Genomic DNA, 23737 nt, shown 5'->3' with positions numbered 1-23737 from the left:
TAAACTTTAAGTTTACAAACATGGATACAAGTATGATTTTAAAACTCATGAACTTTAAATCTTTTAAAGCATTAAATGTAGAACCATAAACTAGAAAGTTTAGGTTCTTGTTTGTTCTTGTAATGACAAGATAATATGAAGAACAAACTAGAAAGTTTGATTCTTAATAATTAGTAAGTAAACAACAACAACAAAAGAACAAGTAACAAACAAGCAAATGATGATGATATGTTTGTGTATGATTCGGTTTTCACAAGAAAAAAAGAAAGAAAAAGAAGCCTTGTTACTTACAAGAATGGAGAGAAAAGATGAGAGAAAGTTGCAAGTATTTTTGTGTGTGTGAAATGAAATGAGATACAAGTGAATAAGTAACTCAAAAAAAAAAAAAAATTTGGAACCCCCTTTATCCCCATCAAAACCGATGGCCCAAGGGTGGCCAAAAGAGGGTGGTCACAAGCTTGTTTCTTATGCATGGGGAGGAGATGTTGGCTTAAAATGGTAATAAAGTTAAGTTGATATGGGAAAGTGTTGTAAGGATACTTGTAACTAGTCTTTCACTCACTAATTAATCTAGTTCAAGTCTTAATGTAATACTTACATGAAAGATGGGCTAAATAGTCCATTAAGTGTGTAGGGTGGGCTTCCAAGTCCATTTCCAATAATAAAAGCCCAAGTCCAAATAAGTATGCAATTAACCCAAATAAAGCCGAAGTAATTAACTAGTAACCTTAGTTAATTAAAATGATTAATAATAAATAATCATAAATGTAAATAATATTCGAAAATATTATTCGTGTAAAGTACGTGTGTCACAAAGACAAATCAGGCATGTAAAGTTAAATACGGTAACAAGTAACACGTATAAGAACACGTTTATTAAAACGCAAGCATTAATAATAAATAATTATTAATTAAACGTTGGAAAATCCAGGGTCGTTACATTACCCACCTGTTAAAGAAAATTTCGTCCTGAAATTTTAAGCTGGGGTAGATGGAGGAGTTGGGAAAAGGTGAGGATACTTCTGCATCATTTGATCCTCTCGTTCCCAGGTAAACTCAGGTCCTCGTTTGGCATTCCATCGTACTCGGACGATCGGAATCTTATTGTGTTTCAAAGTTTTGACCTCACGGTCCATAATTTCAACAGGCTCTTCCACGAAGTGGAGTTTGTCGTCAATCGTAAGTTCCTCCAATGGTATGACATGTTCCGGTTCAGCAAGACACTTCTTCAAATTCGATACATGAAAAGTAGGATGAACGGAGCTTAATTGAGTTGGAAGATCCAAACGGTAAGCAACGGGTCCAACACGCTCCAAGATTTCAAAAGGACCAATGTATCGCGGGTTTAACTTCCCACGTTTTCCAAAATGGATCACACCTTTCCAAGGCGTGACCTTCAACATTACACGGTCACCCACGTTGAATTCGAAGTCTTTACGTTTGAGGTCTGCATAACTCTTTTGACGATCACGGCCATCTTAAGTCTTGCTTGAATCTGGGCAATCTTCTCCGTTGTTTCATGGACTACCTTGGGTCTAGTGATTTGATTTTCGCCTACTTCGGCCCAACAAATAGGAGATAGGCAGTTGCGGCCATACAACGCTTCAAAAGGTGCGGCATTAATACTCGAATGACAACTGTTGTTGTAAGAAAATTCGGCTAGCGACAAATGCCTTTCCCAGGCCTTTCCAAAATCAATGACACATGCACGCAACATGTCCTCCAAAGTCTGAATAGTTCGTTCGCTCTGTCCATCGGTCTGCGGGTGATACGCAGTACTCATGTCGAGACGTGTTCCCAAGGCTTCTTGCAAAGAACGCCAAAATCTGGAAGCAAAACGGGGATCGCGATCTGAGATGATCGATAAAGGTACACCATGACGAGATACAACCTCTTTGATGTATAGTTGAGTGAGTCTCTCCATCGTATCTGTTTCCTTCATGGCTAAGAAGTGTACAGATTTAGTAAGACGGTCAACAATAACCCAGATGGCATCGTATCCGCCCACCGTTTTCGGTAACTTCGTAATGAAATCCATTATTATCCTTTCCCACTTCCATTGCGGGATTTTCGGTTGTTGAAGTAATCCAGAGAGCCTCTGATACTCGGCCTTAACTTTTGAGCAAGTCAAACACTTACCGACATAAGTTGCAACGTCCTTCTTAAGATTCGGCCACCAATACTGTTCTTTAAGATCGTGGTACATTTTGCCCGCTCCGGGATGAATCGAATATCTCGACTTGTGGGCTTCATCTAAAATAAGACTCCGTAGATCTCCATAACGAGGTACCCAAATTCTTCCGGTATAGCATCGGAGTCTAGTTTCCTTAACCTCGAATCGTGAGACAAGAATGTTCAAGTATTCATGAGATACATTCTCCTCCTTGAGAGCCTCATCTTGGGCTGCTCGGATCTGGCTATTGAGGTTCAAATGAATGGTGATGTTCTGTGCCCGAACACGAAGAGGTGTCATCCTCTCCTTTCGGCTCAAAGCGTCAGCTACAACATTAGCCTTGCCAGGGTGATAACGAAGTTCACAATCATAGTCATTCCGCGTCTCGATCCATCGACGCTATCTCATATTCAGTTGCTTCTGATCGAAGATGTGCTGGAGGCTTTTATGATCGGTGAAAATAGTGCTCCTAGTTCCATAAAGATTGTGTCTCCACAGTTTTAATGCAAAGACAACGGCTCCAAGCTCGAGATCGTGCGTTATGTAATTTCGCTCGTGAATCTTCAGTTGTCGAGAGGCGTAAGCGATAACCTTTGTACGTTGCATCAGTACACAACCAAAACCACTTTTCGAAGCATCGCAATAAACAACGAAATCGTCACTGCCTTCAGGAAGTGATAAGATAGGTGCGGTGGTTAACTTCTTCTTCAAGGTTTGAAATGCAGATTCCTGTTCGGGTTCCCAAATGAACTTCTTCCCTTTGTGAGTCAGTGCGGTCAAAGGACGCTCAATCAGAGAGAAACCTTCAATAAATCTTCGGTAGTAACCGGCGAGACCTAAAAATTGACGGATGTGAGTTGGAGTAGTGGGGGTCTCCCACTTGCTGATAGCTTCAATCTTGGCGGGATCAACTTTGATACCCTGGTCGCTCACAACATGACCCAGAAATTGGACTTCCTTCAACCAAAATTCACACTTGGAGAATTTGGCATAAAGTTGCTCTTGTCTCAAGAGTTCCAACACTAATCGAAGATGTTGCTCATGCTCTTCTTTGCTCTTGGAGTAGATGAGGATATCATCTATGAAGACAATAACGAATTTATCCAGGTATGGCTTGCAGACACGATTCATGAGGTCCATGAATACGGCAGGTGCGTTGGTTAAACCAAATGGCATCACGAGAAACTCATAATGACCATAACGAGTTCTGAATGCAGTCTTCATCACATCGCTCTCTTTCACCCTCAACTGGTGATAGCCGGATCGTAAATCGATCTTAGAGTAAACGCTCGATCCTTGTAGTTGATCAAAAAGATCGTCAATTCTGGGAATAGGATACCGATTCTTGATCGTCAATTTGTTGAGTTCACGGTAGTCGATACACATGTGGAATGATCCATCCTTCTTCTTCACAAATAAAACAGGAGCACCCCAAGGCGAGAAACTTGGGTGGATAAATCCACGGTCTAGCAGTTCTTGTAATTGGCTCTGCAGCTCTTGCATTTCGAAAGGTGCGAGTCGATAAGGTGCGCGAGCTACAGATGTAGCTCCTGGCACTAAATCGATCTGAAACTCTACTGCTCTTGGTGGCGGTAATCCAGGCAATTCTTCTGGAAAGACATCGGAAAATTCGTTCACAATTCGTACGTCATCTACGCTCTTTACCTCGGTTTCTAATGTTTTCACATGTGCTAGAACAGAAAGGCGTCCTTTCTTCATGATCATTTGCGCTTTCATGCAACTAATGAGATTCAGTTTCGAGCTACATCTCTCTCTGTAAATAATCAGTGGCTCACCGTCTTCGTTTGGTATACGAAGAGCTTTATCTCCACAGATAATGTCAGCTCTTATCTTGGTCAACCAATCCATACCGACAATAACATCAAAGCTTCCCAACTTAATGGGTATCAAGTCAATCTCGAAATCCACACCAGCTATATTGATAATAGCTCCTCAGCTAATTTGGTCAACTTTCTCAAGTTTTTCATTGGCTACCTCTACAAGCATACTCTCCTTTAAAGGAACTAACGACCAATTTATCTTATCGTAAAAGTGTCTACATAAATAACTTCTATCGGCACCAGTATCAAATAGGACAGAAGCTAATAGATTGTTGATAGTAAATATACCTGTCACCAAGTCGGGGTTCTCACGAGCATCCCTTGCATTTACATTGAAAGCTCGTCCACGTGGTGGTCCGCCATCCTTTCGCTTGTTGGGACACTTATTTCTGAAGTGGCCCGTCTGTCCGTATTCATAACACTTTCTCAGTCCATTGGGGTTCGACTTCCCAGTCATGGTGGTGATCTTGCAGTCTCTGCCAATATGCCCGGTCTTTTTGCATTTTTCACAAACAACATTATAGTACCCGGTATGGTGCTTGTAACACCTCTTGCACTGTGGCAGATTGCCCTTGTAGTTGGGGTTCGAGTTGGTATTCGAATTGGGGTTTCCACCGTTGTTGTTTCCTTTAAAACCCTCATGTCGCTTCGCCGGGTTTTGATCATAGGCTCTCCCTTTGTGGTTGTTGTCCCACTTACGCTTTTCACTACTACCCGCTTCGGATTTTGCCTTTTCCGGTTCATCGATGATGATTTGGTTCATTAAGGTATGCGCCATGCGCTTGCTTCCGGGACATTGGGTGGCTTAGACGAGGTGACATTTCCCTTAATGGACTTAGGAAGTCCCCACAAATATCTTTCCATACGTTTAAACTCCGGGGTAACCATGGTAGGACACATCAGGGCTAATTCTAGATACCTACGGTTGTAACCATCGAGATCGTTTCCCACAACCTTCAACTGCATAAACTCAATCTCCATCTTCTGGATCTCGGTCCTAGGGCAATATTCTTCAATCATGGCCCCCTTGAAATCTTTCCAAGGCGTAGCATATGCCTCGTCAATACCCTTTGCTTGAGCCAGAGTGTTCCACCAAGTTAGTGCGCCGTATGACAGCGTACATGAAGCATACTTGGTTTTGTTCGCCTCTGAGCAGTTACTAACTCGAAACACAGATTCTAATTTCTCAAACCATCTAGTGAGACCAACCGGTCCCTCAGTTTCACTAAAGTTGTGGGGCTTGCAGCTTTGAAACTCTTTGTATGTACACCCATTACGAATGGACTGGATAACCGGTGGCGGTGGAGCTTGGGGGTTCATTTCCGCTAAAGCTGAGGCGACTCATTCATTGATCATTTCCTCGATTTGGGCTGCGGTGGGTGTTGATCTTCCGTTGGCCATTGATGTTCTAAATAAACATTTTAACTCAAGTCAAAATCCAGTATTCAATATATAATAACAAAGTATATAATAACCATCATGGAGTCAACACAGCACACGTTAATTAAGTAGTGCAACTAGATACAAATACCACCGAATCATCATACAGTAAAGTAAATAGAACACCATGCAAGAATTAAACAACACAAAGTTCCATTCATTAATAATAAGTTGCATACATCCGCATAGGTTCGTACAATACATAAGTGAAACATAAAACTATAAGTGAGATTACATAATGAAATCTACTACAAATGTCCTATGGTGACGGTGGGTGTAGGATGTCCAATACGTGGAACATCTGGTCCTCGAGCTCAGTTACCCGAGCATGGAGGATCTCCATCTCCCTCATCTGTTCTTCGACAGAGGGAGATGGTGGGGCAAGTGGTGCAGTCGGTACGGGTGGTGCTGGTGGAGCTGGTGGTGCAGACGTTCCGGCTCTAGAAGTAGAGGCTGCTAAGGGGTAAGGCTTACAGATGAAGGGATCAGCAGGATACGGCACAAGCCGCTTTCGGGCGGTAACCCTACGACGCCGACCATGAGCGTCAACGAATGGTCGACCTCCATTAATCCCTGGAATGATGGTACCATCAAAACGGTACCGCTTCTTCGACGGGGTGGAGGGTGGCTGTACAGGTGCATCATCAGGGTCCTCATCTGAATCCTCGTCACTAGAGTCATCAGAGGATGAGTCGTCGGATGAAGAATCGGCAGATGATGGGTCGTCTAGATCAGCTGGGGGTGGCTGCACGGGTGGCTCTCCTCGGGCGGCCATCATCTGTCAGTATCTGGCGGGTCCGATCGGCACGATACGTCCATCAGGAAGGCGTCGGCACCAATGGTTATGCTCATTACGGACCGGACCTTCCCTAAGTTCCGCGGAAATCACAGCACCACCGGGATGGTGCTGTGGCTCCGGAGGTCCTGGGGCAAGTGGAGCTAGAATCTCCGGTGGGTCCTCGACTCCGTCTGAGGTAATCACTGGGCCGTGTGCATGGCTACTAGCTCCGGAGGACGAAGCGCCTGAGTCACTGGAGGGTGTCGATGACGGGATCTGAGAATCGGCAATGATGGCAGGTGAGGTGGCTGATGAGTCTGTGTCGCTGTCCAAAATGATGACAGGTGGAATATCCGACATCTGAACAAGGAAAAATAACTTTTTCCATGTCAGTAAGTCATAAAGCAAGCACGCATTAGGCAAAGTAACTACGACAGTCTAGATCATGTATAGCGGTAAGTAGCATGGCAATAACGACAAGTATCATGCAATCGAAAGCAGATAATAGCATGCAGTAGTGAAGTCATGTAGTAGAATACGGCATATAGCAGTAAAAGTAAGCAGCAGCATGCAGAAAATTCCGCAGAAACAAGTAAACTAGCAAGTTGTAGATTAGTCCTATTAGTGAATCCTACTCGGGTCGGTCCAGACTCACTAATGCAACCTAATTCCCTACAACCAATGATCTGATACCAAATGTGATGCCTCGTACAAAACCATCGTGTACGAATCATCAACAACAGGATCATTACAAGGTCAAATACTATATGCAGTTTCAAAAGAAGTTTGCATTCGTGAATAAAGGTGATGTCTTAACCAACATCAAATGTCTTACAACAAAAGTATGCTTCAATGAACAGAATCAATTAGTAATAGTACATGACCCAATGGTCTTTACAAATCATTGTTTCAAAAGGTAACATAGATTGAATGCAAATAAAACGTTTCATGCGGTGACAACTCTAACAAGCGCAGCGGGTGTCTACAAAGCATGACTAGTACAGCGGAAGCAAGAAAACCTTAAGCACCTGAGAAAAACATGCTTAAAAATGTCAACACAAAGGTTGTGAGCTATAGTTTAAGTATAACAGTAATGTAAGGTAGGCCACGAGATTTCAGTGCTTCAACAGCGTTTCAAAACAGTATGAAAAGTATATATATAACCGTGGGCACTTGGTAACTAACTTAATGTTTATCACCCCCTAAAAGTACACTTGGCGAGTGCGTATGTTTACGAAGTATTAAACACCCATTAAATGCTAGCGCTACTAGCCCGAGTAGGGATGTCAAACCCTATGGATCCATATCTAAGATTCGCGTTCACCGGTTCAAAGACCAATGACTAAACGTTACCGAGCTAAGGGGAAAGTTTATGACGTTGTATAACCCACACATATATAAAGTTTAAGTACTCATGCCTAGTATGTAAAACGTAAAATGCGCAAGTATTCTCAGTTCTCAAAATAGTTAAAGTAAAAAGGGATGCTATAACTCACAGTGTAAAGTAGTAGTAAAGTTGTTTCGGGAAAGTAAGCAAGTACGTTTGTCCAAAAGGTCCTCAACCTAAGTCAAAAGTTACTAATTCAGTAAATCGTCCCAATAGGTTTAAATGTATGTAAATTAGGTCTTAAGTATCATCATCATTCATCATCAAACAAAAAGTATAAAGTAAGTTTCATTCTAGAAAAGAGTTTAAAATAAAGGATGACTTCGATCAGTTGCCACGGCCTCTATACAAACTGAATTGAGGTGGGACCAGTGGCCTTGGCTCCGTATATGAGTCCTTTAGTTGCTGTAAAAATTCCAGAACCAAACTCATCTATGTTTGACCGTGGCGACGGTTTAAGTGCGAGTAGGTCAGAATTTTCAGCACAACGTTAAAAGGACATAGTGACGTTCGGAAGGCCATAGATCCTAAACCGTAACTCGGATTAAGACGAGTCTTAAAAGAAAAATTATATACTCGAACAGAGATAACTGAAAATAAACTTTACAGCAGCCAGGTATTCTGATCAGACCCCAAAAACAGTAGGTTTAGTGTTTCGGTGGGTTTTTGGTGCTCGATGTTCATCACGGTTCTCATCCTTGATGCATATAGCTTCAAGTGTACAACTTGTTGATGTGTTTGCATCATCTTTACCAAGTTTTGACCATCATAACACAAGTGTAAGTCTAAGATAAGTAGCACAACTCAATTAATTGTTTCAAGTAATTTGATGAACCAAAGTTACATCAAGATCTTAGATCCGACACATACATGAACTCTAAAAGTAATATTAAGCTACAAACTTGAAAGTAAGCTAAATAATCAAGATCTTAAGTTGTAGAACATAGTTCTTAGTTAGATCTTGAAGATCCAAGACCCAAAAGTCTAGATCCAAAGTTACTAAGTTAAATCCTAAGTCATAACACTTGAATCTTTACTTTAATGAAACCATAAGTTATGAAACTTAGATTCTCATCTTGTAAAGTGTATGTAATCTCATAAGCTCTTGTTTACAACAAAATTAGAAGACCATAAGCTATAGAAACTTAGATCTTTCATAAGTATATGAAGTTGTAACTAGAAAGTTAAACTTTCATGTTCTTGAACTTACAAAGTTAACTTTAGTTCAAGAAAAATGAGATCAAGACTAACTAGTAGTTCTTGACCAACAAAGCCATAATCATGAATTCAAAGTGCAAGGAAATGAAGTAATAAACTAAATAAACAAGTAATAAGTTTATGGTTGTTCATACTTTTAAAGATTCAAGCCAAGACTTTGATCTTTAAGAAAGTAAACTTTAAGTTTACAAACATGGATACAAGTATGATTTTAAAACTCATGAACTTTAAATCTTTTAAAGCATTAAATGTAGAACCATAAACTAGAAAGTTTAGGTTCTTGTTTGTTCTTGTAATGACAAGATAATATGAAGAACAAACTAGAAAGTTTGATTCTTAATAATTAGTAAGTAAACAACAACAACAAAAAAACAAGTAACAAACAAGCAAATGATGATGATATGTTTGTTTATGATTCGGTTTTCACAAGAAAAAAAGAAAGAAAAAAAAGCCTTGTTACTTACAAGAATGGAGAGAAACGATGAGAGAAAGTTGCAAGTATTTTTGTGTGTGTGAAATGAAATGAGATACAAGTGAATAAGTAACTCAAAAAAAAAAAATTTGGAACCCCCCTTCATCCCCATCAAAACCGACGGCCCAAGGGTGGCCAAAAGAGGGTGGTCACAAGCTTGTTTCTTATGCATGGGGAGGAGATGTTGGCTTGAAATGGTAATAAAGATAAGTTGATATGGGAAAGTGTTGTAAGGATACTTGTAACTAGTCTTTCACTCACTAATTAATCTAGTTCAAGTCTTAATGTAATACTTACATGAAAGATGGGCTAAATAGTCCATTAAGTGTGTAGGGTGGGCTTCCAAGTCCATTTCCAATAATAAAAGCCCAAGTCCAATTAAGTATGCAATTAACCCAAATAAAGCCCAAGTAATTAACTAGTAACCTTAGTTAATTAAAATGATTAATAATAAATAATCATGAATGTAAATAATATTCGAAAATATTATTCGTGTAAAGTACGTGTGTCACAAAGACAAATCGGGCATGTAAAGTTAAATACGGTAACAAGTAACACGTATAAGAACACGTTTATTAAAACGCAAGCATTAATAATAAATTATTATTAATTAAACGTTGAAAAATACAGGGTCGTTACACAACATCTAATGGCTTCTTACACTCACCATTCTCACTTTTACTCTCAACAATATTTTTCTCAGACTTACCATACTTCGCTTCTACAAACGGATCCCTACTCTGCTCAACAGGCTTACTTACAAACTCTCCCAAAAGCGGTGATGCAACATGATTATAGCCTATCCCTTGGTTTTTAGGATGTTTCAAAGTTTGTGTCACGTATGACATTCTCTGCCAATTATCAATCCTAGCCTTTTCTGACTCATACTTTAACTTGTATGAATCTTTTTCTGCCTTAAGTGTTTCTATCTGGCTCAAATACAGGTGAATCACTTTCTCATCATCTACAATAGTTGATTTTAAATGACCTACCTGATTCTCCAAGGAGTTAATAACATCAACATACTCTTTCTGTTTATTAAGGTAGTAGAGAGCATCATCATAGTTCTTTCTATTTGTCTGATTTTCTATATCCAAATTTTAAGTTCAAGTCTAAGTTTCAGACAAGTTTCACAAGTAGCAGGTATCTCATTAAGCTTAGAGATCACACATTCAAGTCTAGGTATTTCCTGTTCAAGGTCAGTGCATTTTAAACAAAAAGAATCTGAATCATTACATACCTTGTCATTGCTGGATGTGTTATCCATGAACGCGTAATCTTTTCTACCAACCTGCAAATCTGTATCTGATTCTGACTCTGACTCTGAACTTGTACTGTATGAATAATCAGCATCATAACCTTCTTTGCCCTCGACTTTAGCAGGACTATCCGAACTTGTCACCGTGACTACCTTCTCATCAGTACCTTCAACATTACCCTTGATCAAATGTGCAAGTTCTTTTCTAAACCAGGTACCTGTATGACAACTCATTACTGAGGATTCATCATCATCATCTGAGGAATCGGTTGTGAATTCAAGATCAGATAAATCCTTGGCTTTGCGGAACTTATCATACAACTTATCACTAATTCTTTTCCTAAGACACATCTTCATTACCGCTTCTACCCTTTTCATTCGAGCGTCACATTTACATACGTAGCATGTGCAAGCTGGATCATCTTTTCCTATACAACCAGCATTTATTCTGATAACCCTTTCTTCTTCTATTTCAGCTTCACTCTTACCAACAAAAACCACGTTAGCTTTCTCAATATCAACAGAGATCGACCAATCACACACTTCATCAGCATAAGTAGTAGTCAAAGCTTTGGATTGACCACTAGAAGTTGCTTCCTTGTTCACTGTTGGACCAGCATGTCCGGGAGTCACTTCAATTGAAGTATTATGAAAAGGATTATGAAAACCAGGCTTAGGTGGTCTTGTGCATGTCCTCTTGAAATGACCAAGCTCATCACAGTTATGGCATCTCACTTTGGACATATCAAAACCAAACTTAGTATTGCGGTTCAAACTCAAAGTACTCTGACCTGTCCTCTTCAGATACTTTCTAGCACGTCTAACAACACTACCCATAGCATATAGGATGTCCATTCTCTCAATCTCATCCTCATCGATCTGATCATAGTCCTCATTCTATAGATGACCATTAATTATCTGCCCACTTATCATATCATTGTAAGAGTTAACCACGATAGCAGCTAAAGCCATATCCTCCTGAATCAATTCTAGAGGCCTTTTCTTGATATTTTCTATCTTGATCACTCGTGATTGAGTCTGTTGTAGAACGTCAGAATCAATCAGTTTAGCAATTGACTTCTGTGCTTGAGTTTTTGCAGTGAAATAATCAATATTGGAGCCGAGGTCTGTGATGCATTCGTGGAAATGTAAGACTTTTGCAAAGTAGCATGACTTCCCGAAGATGACTCAATAATGGACGAACCTGCTACTCTACCAAGTCTCTTCCTCTTTGCTTCAACCTGAATATCCTTTTCCATCAACTTGGATGTAAAAGCCGTCAAGGTTAACGTACGACCTGATGCAATGTACCTGTTTTGAATCTTTTCAATTTCATTGTCCCACTTCTCAGGAAGACCATCCTTCAAAACTCTGAAAGCTTTATCATCAGATAAATCTATTCTATAATCTGTCATTTCAGCAACCAGTAGACGATATCTCTCCAAAGTTTGTCCAAGAGTCTCAGAAGGAAGAGCAGCAAAAACTCTCCATTCATCTTTGAGAACCTTACCCTTAGTAGCACGGTAAGTGGATGTACCCTCTGTGGCTGATTGAAGAGCAAGCCAAAGGGTATGAGAGGTCTTGTTTCTGTTCTTGAACTGTGAGAAAATCTCCTTTGACAATGCCTGAGTAAGTTGAGCATAGCACTTACATTCCAGATTATACTGTTCACGCTCAGCAGGATTAAACTGAGCGGTCTCTTTAGGTTCACCGTCCGCCCCATTTGGCCATGCGAATTCAGTCTCAATAAACTCCCATAGTCTAGAGTCTATACCATTCAAATATATCATAAAACGTGCCTTCCAGTCCAAAAAGTCTCTTAGGTTATCAAGCTTGGGAACCTTATTGAAAGTTCCAGACTCATTCTCGAAAAGTATTAATTTGTGAAGTCCTGGTGAAATTACTAAAGCACTGAGTTCATTAGCCACTTGTTCATTAGTGTCCGACATGTTAATTAATTATGTATGATTTAACTAATTCTGTATTAAAGGACTGTCGGTCGATGGACAATGACTGTCGATCGATGGTCAGTTGCTGTCGGTCGGAGGTCGCGGACGAACGGTCGATGGTGTAAACTTAAGTAACAGATTGCAAGTATCAAGTCCTTCGGTCGATGGAAGTTACTATCGGTCGATGGTAAGTGACGAACGGTCGATGGCCTTTAGACAAACGGTCGAAGGTAAAGACAAACTGCTCTAAGGTATGACAACCTGTCCTCCGGTTCTGTATGAGACGATCGGTCGTAGCAATGATGACTAATGGTCGAGGGTCTAGACGGACGGTCGATGGTCAGAGACGATCGGCCGAGGGTGGTTCTTACGAAAACTGGGCAGAAAAAGCTAGGGTTTTCACCAAAAACTTCGATTTTGACGGAATTTTGACGTTCAAAACCCAACCTAAACCGATAGAAACTTAGAAAATTCACCCAGAAACACTAATGATCACAAAAACACAAAATAAACACGTAAATATTACAACTTTGAATCAAAAACGCGTTTTGACCATAAACCCTAATATCAAACTCTATGAATTCGACTCAAAAACGTTTAAATCAAACAAGCCTAAGCTCTGATACCACTTTGTAGACGTACCAAGGATCTTAGATCAAGCGTTATGACTAGAATAGAGGCGGAATACACTAATCAAGGATGAATCGAATACTAGTTCACCTTGAGATCAATCTAACCAACAATATGTTGATATAATCGATGCCTTAGAGATTGTATTCGGTTTGGGGTATGGTCTAGGACGACTGCAATTGCGAAATACGACGGCAATAGGGTGTAGGGTGTGTAACCTAACAATGTAACCCGACTTCCCTATATATATATATATATATATATATATATATATATATATATATATATATATATATATATATATATATATATATATATATATATATAGTTACAGTGACCATCGGCCGGTGGTCTCTGACCTTCGGCCGGTGGAGTTTGTCCCTCGATCGATGGTTCCCTACCATCGGTCGATGGTCTGAGCTGCCAACCAATCAGCTCTAAACTATTTCATGTCATTTGATTAATCAACTCAAACACAATGTATCAATGACAATATTCATACATGACTGAAACATTAACGACAATACGAATAGAACATATTACAATTATAGAACTCGGGATTATGCACCACCACTAAGTGGATCATTCATATACAATCATCAATACTGTGGGCCTAGTTGGTTCGTCCATATAACCCATCAAACCAATTTAAGAGAAGGTACTTTGATAAAGGCCTAGTCGGTACTTTGATAAACGCCTAGTGGGATTATCACCAAAAAACCCATTTTTTTGAACTTGTTTGCGTGAGAGCTCATAAAAAAAAGTTTGACAATTTGCCCTCACAAAGAGCAAGATGCCTCTTGCTCCCTTGCGCCTTGCGTCCTTGCGACCTTGGTTTCACTTGAGAGCAAGCGGCAAGGTGCCTCTTGCTCTCTTGCTCTCAGGTGGAAGCAAGGACGCAAGGTGCCTATTGCTCCCTTGCCTCCACCTGGGAGCAAGGTGTTTTGCTCCTTGCTCCCTTGCTCCCAGGTGGAAGCAAGGGAGCAAGATGCACATTGCGTCTTTGCTTCCACCTAGGAGCAAAGGAGCAAGAGGCACCTTGCGTCCTTGCTTCCACCTGGGAACAAGGGAGCAAGATGCACCTTGCGTCCTTGCTTCCACCTGGGAGCAAGGGAGCAAGAGGCACATTGCTCCTTGCTCTCAAGTGAAACCAAGGTCGCAAGGACGCAAGGCGCAAGGGAGCAAGAGGCATCTTGCTCCTTGCGAGGGCAAATTGTCAAAATTTTTTTTTATGGGCTCTTATTCAAACAAGTTCAGAAAAATGGGCTTTTTGATGATAATCCCACGCCTAGTTGGTTCGTCCTTATTTCCATATAATCCATCGAACCAATTTAAGAGAAGGTACTTTGATAAAGGCCTACTTGGTTCGTCCTTATACCTTCCTTGCCGAGTTTTATACTAAGTTGATGTGTCGTATCAGATAAGGTAACTCGGTGAAACCAAATTGACCCATGTACAAGAAATTGCCACAAATTGGTATATACTTTGATCAGATCAAATGTACATCATCTTTCACATATTATAAGTTGTCTTGTTCAAATGAATACTTATCAGACAAAAAATAAAAAAAAATAAAGAGCACAATGCTCTACATAAAAGGTAGCAAATTTGCTAAAATTACGATTCACTTCTCGATATAACATTAGACTCACCAGATTCTTACTTAATTTTGTTTCGATCTTTCGTACTCACTGGGATCCATGCTTGTTATTTTGAGCTTCCTTACTCATTGGAAATCTCCGCTATTTAATAATTTGACATCATAATAGATACGTGATTACAGTCTTAATAACCCCAACTTAAGTATCAAATCACGAGAGTATTCGTTTTCTGAAAATAACTTGAGAGCAACGTCCTGCAAAAAAGTGACATCACGTTAGAAACGATACTACAGTCCGAGAAAGATACATACATTAAGAACTGGGAGACGGTATTCTCCGTACCACACAGCATGATATTAAGTCACACTCAAACCTAGCAAATAAATATAAAGCTTCAATCATCATATATTTCTTTAAGAGGTTCATATACGGAGTGGGAAGCCACATCTTCAAATTTTATAGTTATCTTCATAAGTTCCTTGATCTGCAGTTCTACCCACTTCATCTCAGCTAAATTTTTAAGAAAATAAAAGACAGTAGACGTTAGGTGTTATTGGCGTTTACCCATTAAAAATAGGTTCCAATTCATCTTAGCTAATGAATTATCTTCATTTTTGACCCATTATACTCATATTTTTATCCAAATTAACAAACCAAAATGTCATGCGCCAGCCCGACTTGACCCACATATTAAACTACCACGTTGACCCATTACCAACCCCACGTGTAATACCAACAGTCATATAAAATTGTAATGAAGATTTTAAAAAATATTTGATAAGAAAGGATATATTAAAAACTATAAAATGCAACATAAACATATACTCACCCTGCTATAATCTTACAAATTTGCATAACAGAGACTCTCAAATGTTACTATGACTCCATGATGGAGTAGTTAACGTGAACCACACTGCACATATTTAACATAGGAAGGCTTGATTAGCATTACGCTGAAACATGTTTAAAAATTACATAAATAAAACACCAACTTTATAAGATGACATAATGTATAGCAATTAATTGATCTAAAAGAAACATATCAAGTATTATAACTATAAGTAGCACCCTTCCCGAAGATTTTTTTTCTCAACTTCGGGTAACATGTGTTCAGAGTTCATGCCACTTCCATGAAAGTAAGTATACTGTATATTAAATCATAACTGCATCAAGTATCTATTACTAAATAAAAAGTTAACTGATATGAGCTTAACTTCTATATTAAAAATGACCCAATTAACAAAATAATTGAAATTTAACTAAAAGTTAAAAAAAATCAATCAACACTAACTTCGATTATACAAAACCTAATTACATATGAATACGTCTTTGATAGGTATTCACTGATTTCGAATTAAATATGAAAAATAAAACTTGTTTTATTTATTTGGAAGGTTATATTCTTCATCCTTAATTGGATTTCAAACAAAAACTATTCAGGGTACATGTCGACAACAAAGGATTGATCAAAAGTATCAATCTTCACATGAAAAGGGAATTATTGCTTTCAGTCAAACTCACTCATACCAAACATAACCCCTGAAAATCAGATTAAGAACACCAAGAAACATGATATTATCAAGTGACACATAAAAAAGAAGCTTAAGAGTAAAACTTACAATCACATTGAAATTTTGTTGAGGAACCCTTTTACATTTCTTTATCCTTGGTTTGGCTTCATCATTACACTTAGGTCCATGAATTTATTATAATTGTGTCAACATCTCAATAGACACTAAACGTAGTAACCTTGATCAATCGTCATTTAAGAAATTTGAAACAAATTATTAAGATAGTTATACCAATAATACTATCGACGTAATGATTGAATCCAACCTTCGATTAATAAACTATGATATAACATCTGCGGTGCTGATCCTTTTTCTGGTTGAATAAGATATCTGCAAGTAATATGTGTTTGTTTAAAAATAAATTAACCAACATGATTAAAATTTTCTAATTAACAATCTTTAATAAGTAACTACTCCCTCGGTCCCAATTAGATAGTTCTGTTTTTTCATTTTAGGATGTCCCAAATTAATAGTCCACTTCCATAAATAGAAAGTAAATGAGATATTTGATTGGTGGATCTGGAGAGAAGATATTTTATTGGTGGAGAAATGAAGTTAGTGAGATTTCCTAAAACTGTGTGCCATTTTGTCTGGGAACTATTAAATTGGGACGGAGGGAGTATATATTTTTACATACCTCATAATATAATCAGATATCTTTTTACATGTTGGGATATTAAACAATTCCAATTTAATCTATGCATTGTGGACACAAGCATTCTTTTAGTGCCAAATATCACATATGTAAGTTAATTTTAAAGATCTATACAAGATACAAGATATTAGTCAAAATACCTAAATAATTTTAAGTCAAAGATCAGCCACAATCAATCTGTTGGTTAATAGGGTTTGAATGTCCAGATAAACCTTTGAATCGTATAGTCACTTTCGCGATAAAGTATTTTGACCCTATATATATTGCCTTAGGGTTACACGAAATCTTTATTCGGGATAAGACAAAAGCACAACTCCAATATAGGCAATTAAAATTGGAAGTCAAGAACAGGGAGTTTTATGTATACTGTGAATGTTCATTTTTTCATCATTTTGAAAATGAGACAAATCACTCTATTTATAGAATATGAAAGGTTATACCTTTTGGCTAAAAGACACCATGAATGGTCACACATTTTGGCTAAAAGGTGTCCATGAATGGTTATAACTTTTAATGAAAATGTGCCATGAATGGTTACACCATTCCATAAAAACTTACACCATCTCATTAAGGTTTACACCATTTCATGATTAGTTGTGTGTTTTGGCCAAAAAGACATCAACTAACAAACACAACCTTTCAATTAGATAACTCTAGTTAGCTTAAACAAGCGTGTACTCCACACTCTCCTAACTTGTTATAAAGCTTAACTCGAAATCTATTTGTCTCGAGTAAATCACCTTATCACACAAAATGATCGATAACTCTAGTTAGATTTCAGAAATAATCACCTTATTTTATTCATTTTATAATTTGTTCTAAAATGGTTGAATTGTTTTATTTTTAGCATTTGTTGTTGGTTTGATGTTTATAAGGTATGTTTGAGGTATACATGTATTGATTGAATGATGATATTTTTTCTGCACATCAAGTGTTTGATTAAACGCTTGAATGGATATATGAGATCTGCAATTAAATTTTACATTTGAACTAATATGATTTTTATCACAATAGGTTTCAGGAACAATATGAAGTTTTCTACACGTCGTGTCTGATAATTCACTTCAGAGGTCTAATTTAAGTAAGTTGCTTTTTGTGACTACGTTAAATTGTCTTTGTGATAAAAGTATTGGTCAGGGTTCTAGAGTGGCCACATTTTGTTACTAATATTGACTCTGCTTTGTTTTACTTTCTTTGTAGGTGGTTAATGAAGTTCAAAATTTGCAACATTTAGACATGCTATTTAAAATTTACAACATACAGTTGAACTCTGAAAACCGTATCATGAATGTTGGTTTTAATGGCAAGGTAACTTTTTTTTATATATCTTTAGGACTTGGAGAATGTCTAAGATGTGAAGAGTTTTTTTTTTTTTTCTTCTTAATATACTTGAAACATGCTGGTATGGATATTAATATTTTAAACATATATTGATATTCTGACTAAACATATGAATCATAATGTTGTATGGGCTATCAAACAACATTTGGTTGGTCTTAATAATTTATTCTTTACTACTGAAGTCAAAATTTGTTCTGCTATAATGTCACTTTAAGAACGGGTCGAAAGTGGTTTGGGGTTAAAATGGGTCAAAAGCAGTGTCATGTTAAAACGGGTCAAAATTAATTCAGGTTGAAATGGGTCAAGATTAGTTCAGGTAGCAACGCGTCGAAAGTGCTTTGGGGTTAAAATGGGTTAAAAGCAGTTTCGCTCGATCAAGTACATGTTACTACTGAAGTACATATTCAATTACATGTTTCCAGGATGGTTCTCAATCTATAATTTCTCTCATTATTATTTCAACTCATTACTTTTATGTTACAGAAAGTGTTTTATAGGTGGTGTGATTTATTTCAACTCATTACTTTTATTTTCAGCTCAAGTACATCTTACCATTGCAGTACTTTTATGTTACTACTGGTGTGATTGTAGGTGGTAAATAAGGTCATTGTTCATGTCATTATGTAATGTAAGTTCCTATTATAATCTGACAATTAGTTCATGTTGAAACGAGTCTAAATTAGTTCAGCTTGAATCAGGTCATTTTAGCATGGGTCATACTGCATCAAGTCAGATTGACTCACAAACACTTTGAATTCCCTTTTAAAAAGTTTTAAAAATACTTAATGCTTTAGTTAAAATTTCAAAAACAATATTATACTACAATGATTATCAATCTCTTTAAAATATTATTCATGAAGTTAGACATAAAAACACCTCTTTTAGCATGTTTGACTTGATCCACCCATTTGATTCGACCTATTACCATTCTGAGATTAACATCCCTATACATCATCAAGGTATATAATCTTTCAGCGGACGTATGTAAAAATTTGTTTAAAGTTAAATAAAAAGAGTAAATGTAAATCTTGAATAAGAAAAACTGAAAAACATTCATTTTTCAAGAGAGATTGAACATGGGTTTTTTTATATGGGTACTAATTAGTAATTACACCTTATTTGATGTAATTCTTGAATATACAAACCGAGAAAGATTCGTAGAACATGGCTTGTGTATATGGTTACTAATTACACCTTACTTGATGTAAATCTTGAATATGCGGAGTTAAAAAGAATTTTTAAATGACTACACAAATAGCATTGATCTTCTCATGTATGAGTTTTTAAGGTAGCGAACTTGCTATTTAATCTGGTCGCTGGATACACCAGCAACCAAGAAATGAGGAGCCGAATCCTGCATAGGATTTGGAAGCATAGTGGGTATCAGGAAAACAATGGCAGTTCTTCAAAATGGAAAATTATTGACACGACAAGTGTGCCTTCAGAAGCCGTGTTTCACGCGCCTAATATGGAATGAAAATTATTTATCTGCTGATTTTTATCTTCTGATACTTGCAGTGTGACAGACATTTATACACGTTGTATTGCAATGGGGAAAGACCTTTGAAAGTGGCTAAAAAAGCGATTGCTTCAGGTTGGCTTTAACAACTTCTAAACTCCTAATTTCCAAATAGAATAAATTAGGTGTTGTTCTACTTCAAACAAGTCAAATTTAGCTGAAAGGCAAACGGGCTTAAGGAATCAAGCGTGTCAAGCGGGTTAAAAATTGGCTAAGTTCATTTTCAGTCATACAACTACAGTTTTCGAAGTTTCATATTATTAGTATAGTTATAGCTATTGACTACAACATCTCTTAAATCATAATCAACATGTCAATATTTAGTAATTAGTTTGAATAACAATAACCTATTATTATGTCACCCCACGTTACAAATTTTAACAATGATAGAATATGACATGACTCAACCCACCACCATGAGTTTTAGCAACTTTCAAAAAGACTTAATACTCAGGATTTCTATACTTTTAAATGATAAATATATATGTTATTTCTAACTTGCCCATCTTGAAGAGTGGAATCCGAGGTCGAGTAATGGAAGTAACAATTCAAGTTCTATGTTTCAACCAGCTATAAACAGATTTATGTTATTTGATTCAAACCCTTCACATGCTCCTCAATTCATGTTTTATGCTCAAAATTATGAGTGTTCATTAAACCATATGATTTTCTGGTGTTGGTATGTTTTTATCATTAACCATTGTGCAGCTAATAAGTTGAACTTGGCCAGTTTATTATTTAAGTCATTCTTTTTATACACATACTTCATACGTCGATCATAACTAAAGAAGGCATTTTTATACAATTCTTATCATTCAATTAAATATCTAATTTTTTGTTCACAACAAATAATTATAGTAGTCCTTTTTGATAGAGTGAATTATTTATCAAAAATCCTTCGAGTGCACGTAATAAAATTGTTTGAAGCATTTAGTGTGTACGTTCATTTACATTAAGTTATTAAATTAATTTAACTTATTCACTATGATAACACATATTATTGAGTAAACAATATCTTTTTTTTTTTTCTTCATTATATGGTGATTTCTCATCTAGAAAAGATTATTATAATAGTACATACAAGTGTCATTTAAAAATGGATTAGGTAGGCCTGAATTAATTCACAAACGCTTCTCTATTCAGGTGTAAATGTTTGATCCAATTAAGATAAAACATAAGCAAAATCACCTCAGTCGGATTTGTCATCTTTACATTGTACCCTCATCTAATGGGTCGGAATTGTCACCTTTACATAGTGGGCTCAATAAAGCAGCTATCAACTTCTATTTATTTGAGCAAGGAAGAAGTGTTGCATACTGACTTTTTGAGATGATTAGTTAGTTGTTCATCCTCTACCTGATCCGATCCGACATGTTTCAAAATTCATTCATTTTAACTTGGAATGCCTACGATGTATTACCTAACCTCCTCATTTTCCCTTTCCCACCTCTGACGCATATCTCATAACATAGCCGCAATCTCATAATTTTCTTTGTTTTATGTGTAGACACTTAGAGAAGCAGGATGAACTTATCATGGATACATACAGATCAATGTCAAACGAATTTCATATTCTTCAGGTGATGCATTTGCTACATCCCTAGATATGTAAAATATTACCTTTAAAAGTTTGCAGCGATGGCCCACTATGTTAATGCGTGCATTTTATGATTCGATTGCGGCTCAAAGTCTTGTGAAGAAGGTAATATTGACCACAAATTTACAGTTAGTTGTACCATGTTTTGGTTAATGAAAATTTCCTAAGTTTTGCAGGTTAGAATTTTAATAAAAATATAGCATTTTTTTTTTTTTTTTTTTTTCTCTTTTCATGATGAGCTATACAACTTTGAGACCACCTTTAAAATCTATTTTCATCTATCTATATGAAAATAAAACATCGACATCGACTACAAAATTACTCATTTAATTAATTGTGTCAGTAGTATCCATCATTAGAAGGCCAACCAGACGGTGATCTTTCAGAAACAAGTTATTGTCGTAAACAACATAAGCATGTTTTTTTTTCATAACAGTACCCGTTTACTATATGAACATTTGATAATGTTTTTTAAACCATGTTTTATTAATAATGTCATAAACTGAATCAGCAGCTGTTTAAGTTTAAATATTCTCTAACTATGCCTTCATTTATGTTGATTGAGTTGTTTAATATGAGATGAATCATATATGTTACTTCATTTTTAGGAAGCCCTGTTTGAAACAGTTCCTTTTGATGCAAAGTGTGCCTTCGGTTGATTTTTTATATAACATACTTTCGGGTTTGGCAAGGGTCAGTTTAGAGAATATTTATACACTCTTAGAATGGTATGGGTCACTACTGTGCATCTTTATGAGGCTGCTAATGATACTCATAAACTACATACTATAGATTTCTTGTGTTTGTGCAGTTTTTTGTTTATTGAAAGCTTGAGTAAGATAAATCTTTGATAAAAATGCTACAGCATCGCAACAAAGAACTTCTCGATCTTAACATTTGAGCAAAATACTAACTAAACAAGTGAGTTGTCAACATTTGTTGTTGTTGTTGTTGTTGTCGTCGTCTTATAATCGTTGTTAGTAATTAGTGTTATTATTCAACAAATTAGGATAACTGTCAAACTTACTATAGTCCATTAGTATGAACTAAAAATACAAATCCTAAAGACCTGACATAGGGTTTTAGCAAGGGCTAGAAACACTCATATGATCTATGCATATTATAAGTGAACTGGTTATATACTTCGTGTGCCTATATGTGATGATTCTTTTTTGATTTTTGACAATTCTACTTCTAAAAATAGCTAATTATGTAAATGATTGATCAGTTTTCCATTGTTTGTTTCTAATGTGCAATCTATTGTTAATCTACAACTTATAGTTCTTATCTACAACTATACATAACTCATGTGCACACTAAAATAAATGTCGACTAATTCTACAGAAGATGGATACTAAATGGGTCATATAGCAACATCATCAACTCATGGCCGATTAGAAGATGGATATTAAATGGGTCAAACAAGCAACGACGGATCGTGATAAGGAACACCCGTAGGAAATGGGTATCGAGTGCATCATTATTTTATCATTTGATGGAATTGTTAATTATAGTTTGTAGTGCATCTCATCTTTAATTTTTACGGTCACTTTTAAGTGTTACACTTTTTAACAAGGAATGAAAAGATGGTATTCAACATCTAGCCTATTATAAGTTACATTTTCATAACCTTTAAGTTTTAAATCCTTTAGATCTTAGGTTGTAACTTGATCATGAGCGAATTTGTTGATGTTGCACCATCAAGTATAGATATCTCAATTATTTTAGATCTAGCCTTGGTCAAGCTCATCGGAAGATCGGTGAGTTACCCTTTTACCTCTTAGATGCTTATGCACGGGATTACAAAGTTTAGTAAGGGCCTGTTTACCTTTTTTTTTTTTTTTTTTCTATTAAGTCAATTTATTCATATAGATGAATATATGGATATATATTTCAATATGACATAATCCAATAAATATAAGATGATGTTTACTTTTATTACTCAATAAAATGTCTTAATGATGAGAATGACAACTTTACCCTTTTCTCATCAATTTTTCAATTGAAGATCCGCATAAACAACCTCTTTGACAAAACAGTGATGATGATCTCCGAAGTTATTTACTAATATTACATCTACTTCTAATACTAAATAATCAAATGAACAAAATAAATATAGATATAAGAAAAATAAACCACGTACAACAAAGAAATATGAAATTAAAAATCAACGACTTTCCTAACAAATAGATCTGCGTTTTCGGAAGTCCATACGCAGATAAATATACAAATAAATAAAATCATCATTATCATATTCATCAATCTCTCAATCGGAGATCTGCGTTTGTCGATGATTGATTTTGAATG

General features: G+C 36.7%; 2 long non-coding RNA genes across 2 annotated transcripts; one reads left to right on the top strand and one right to left on the bottom strand.

Annotated features, from left to right (window-relative positions):
- Window positions 1-14664: 14664 nt before the first annotated feature.
- LOC139897196 (uncharacterized) lies at window positions 14665-16592 on the bottom strand. The gene is made up of 3 exons (XR_011776463.1): window positions 16367-16592; window positions 15577-15660; window positions 14665-15001 (listed from the first exon to the last, which is right to left on the bottom strand). It is a non-coding gene; the product is annotated as an uncharacterized lncRNA (long non-coding RNA).
- A 1295-nt stretch (window positions 16593-17887) lies between these two features.
- On the top strand, window positions 17888-21644 carry LOC139897195 (uncharacterized). Its single transcript, XR_011776462.1, has 3 exons — window positions 17888-18054; window positions 18174-18942; window positions 19833-21644. It is a non-coding gene; the product is annotated as an uncharacterized lncRNA (long non-coding RNA).
- The last annotated feature ends 2093 nt before the right edge of the window (window positions 21645-23737 follow it).

The sequence above is a fragment of the Rutidosis leptorrhynchoides genome, chromosome 3, assembly GCF_046630445.1.
Source record: "Rutidosis leptorrhynchoides isolate AG116_Rl617_1_P2 chromosome 3, CSIRO_AGI_Rlap_v1, whole genome shotgun sequence".
Taxonomy (NCBI): domain Eukaryota; kingdom Viridiplantae; phylum Streptophyta; class Magnoliopsida; order Asterales; family Asteraceae; genus Rutidosis; species Rutidosis leptorrhynchoides.
This window is presented reverse-complemented; position numbering and strand designations above follow the sequence as displayed.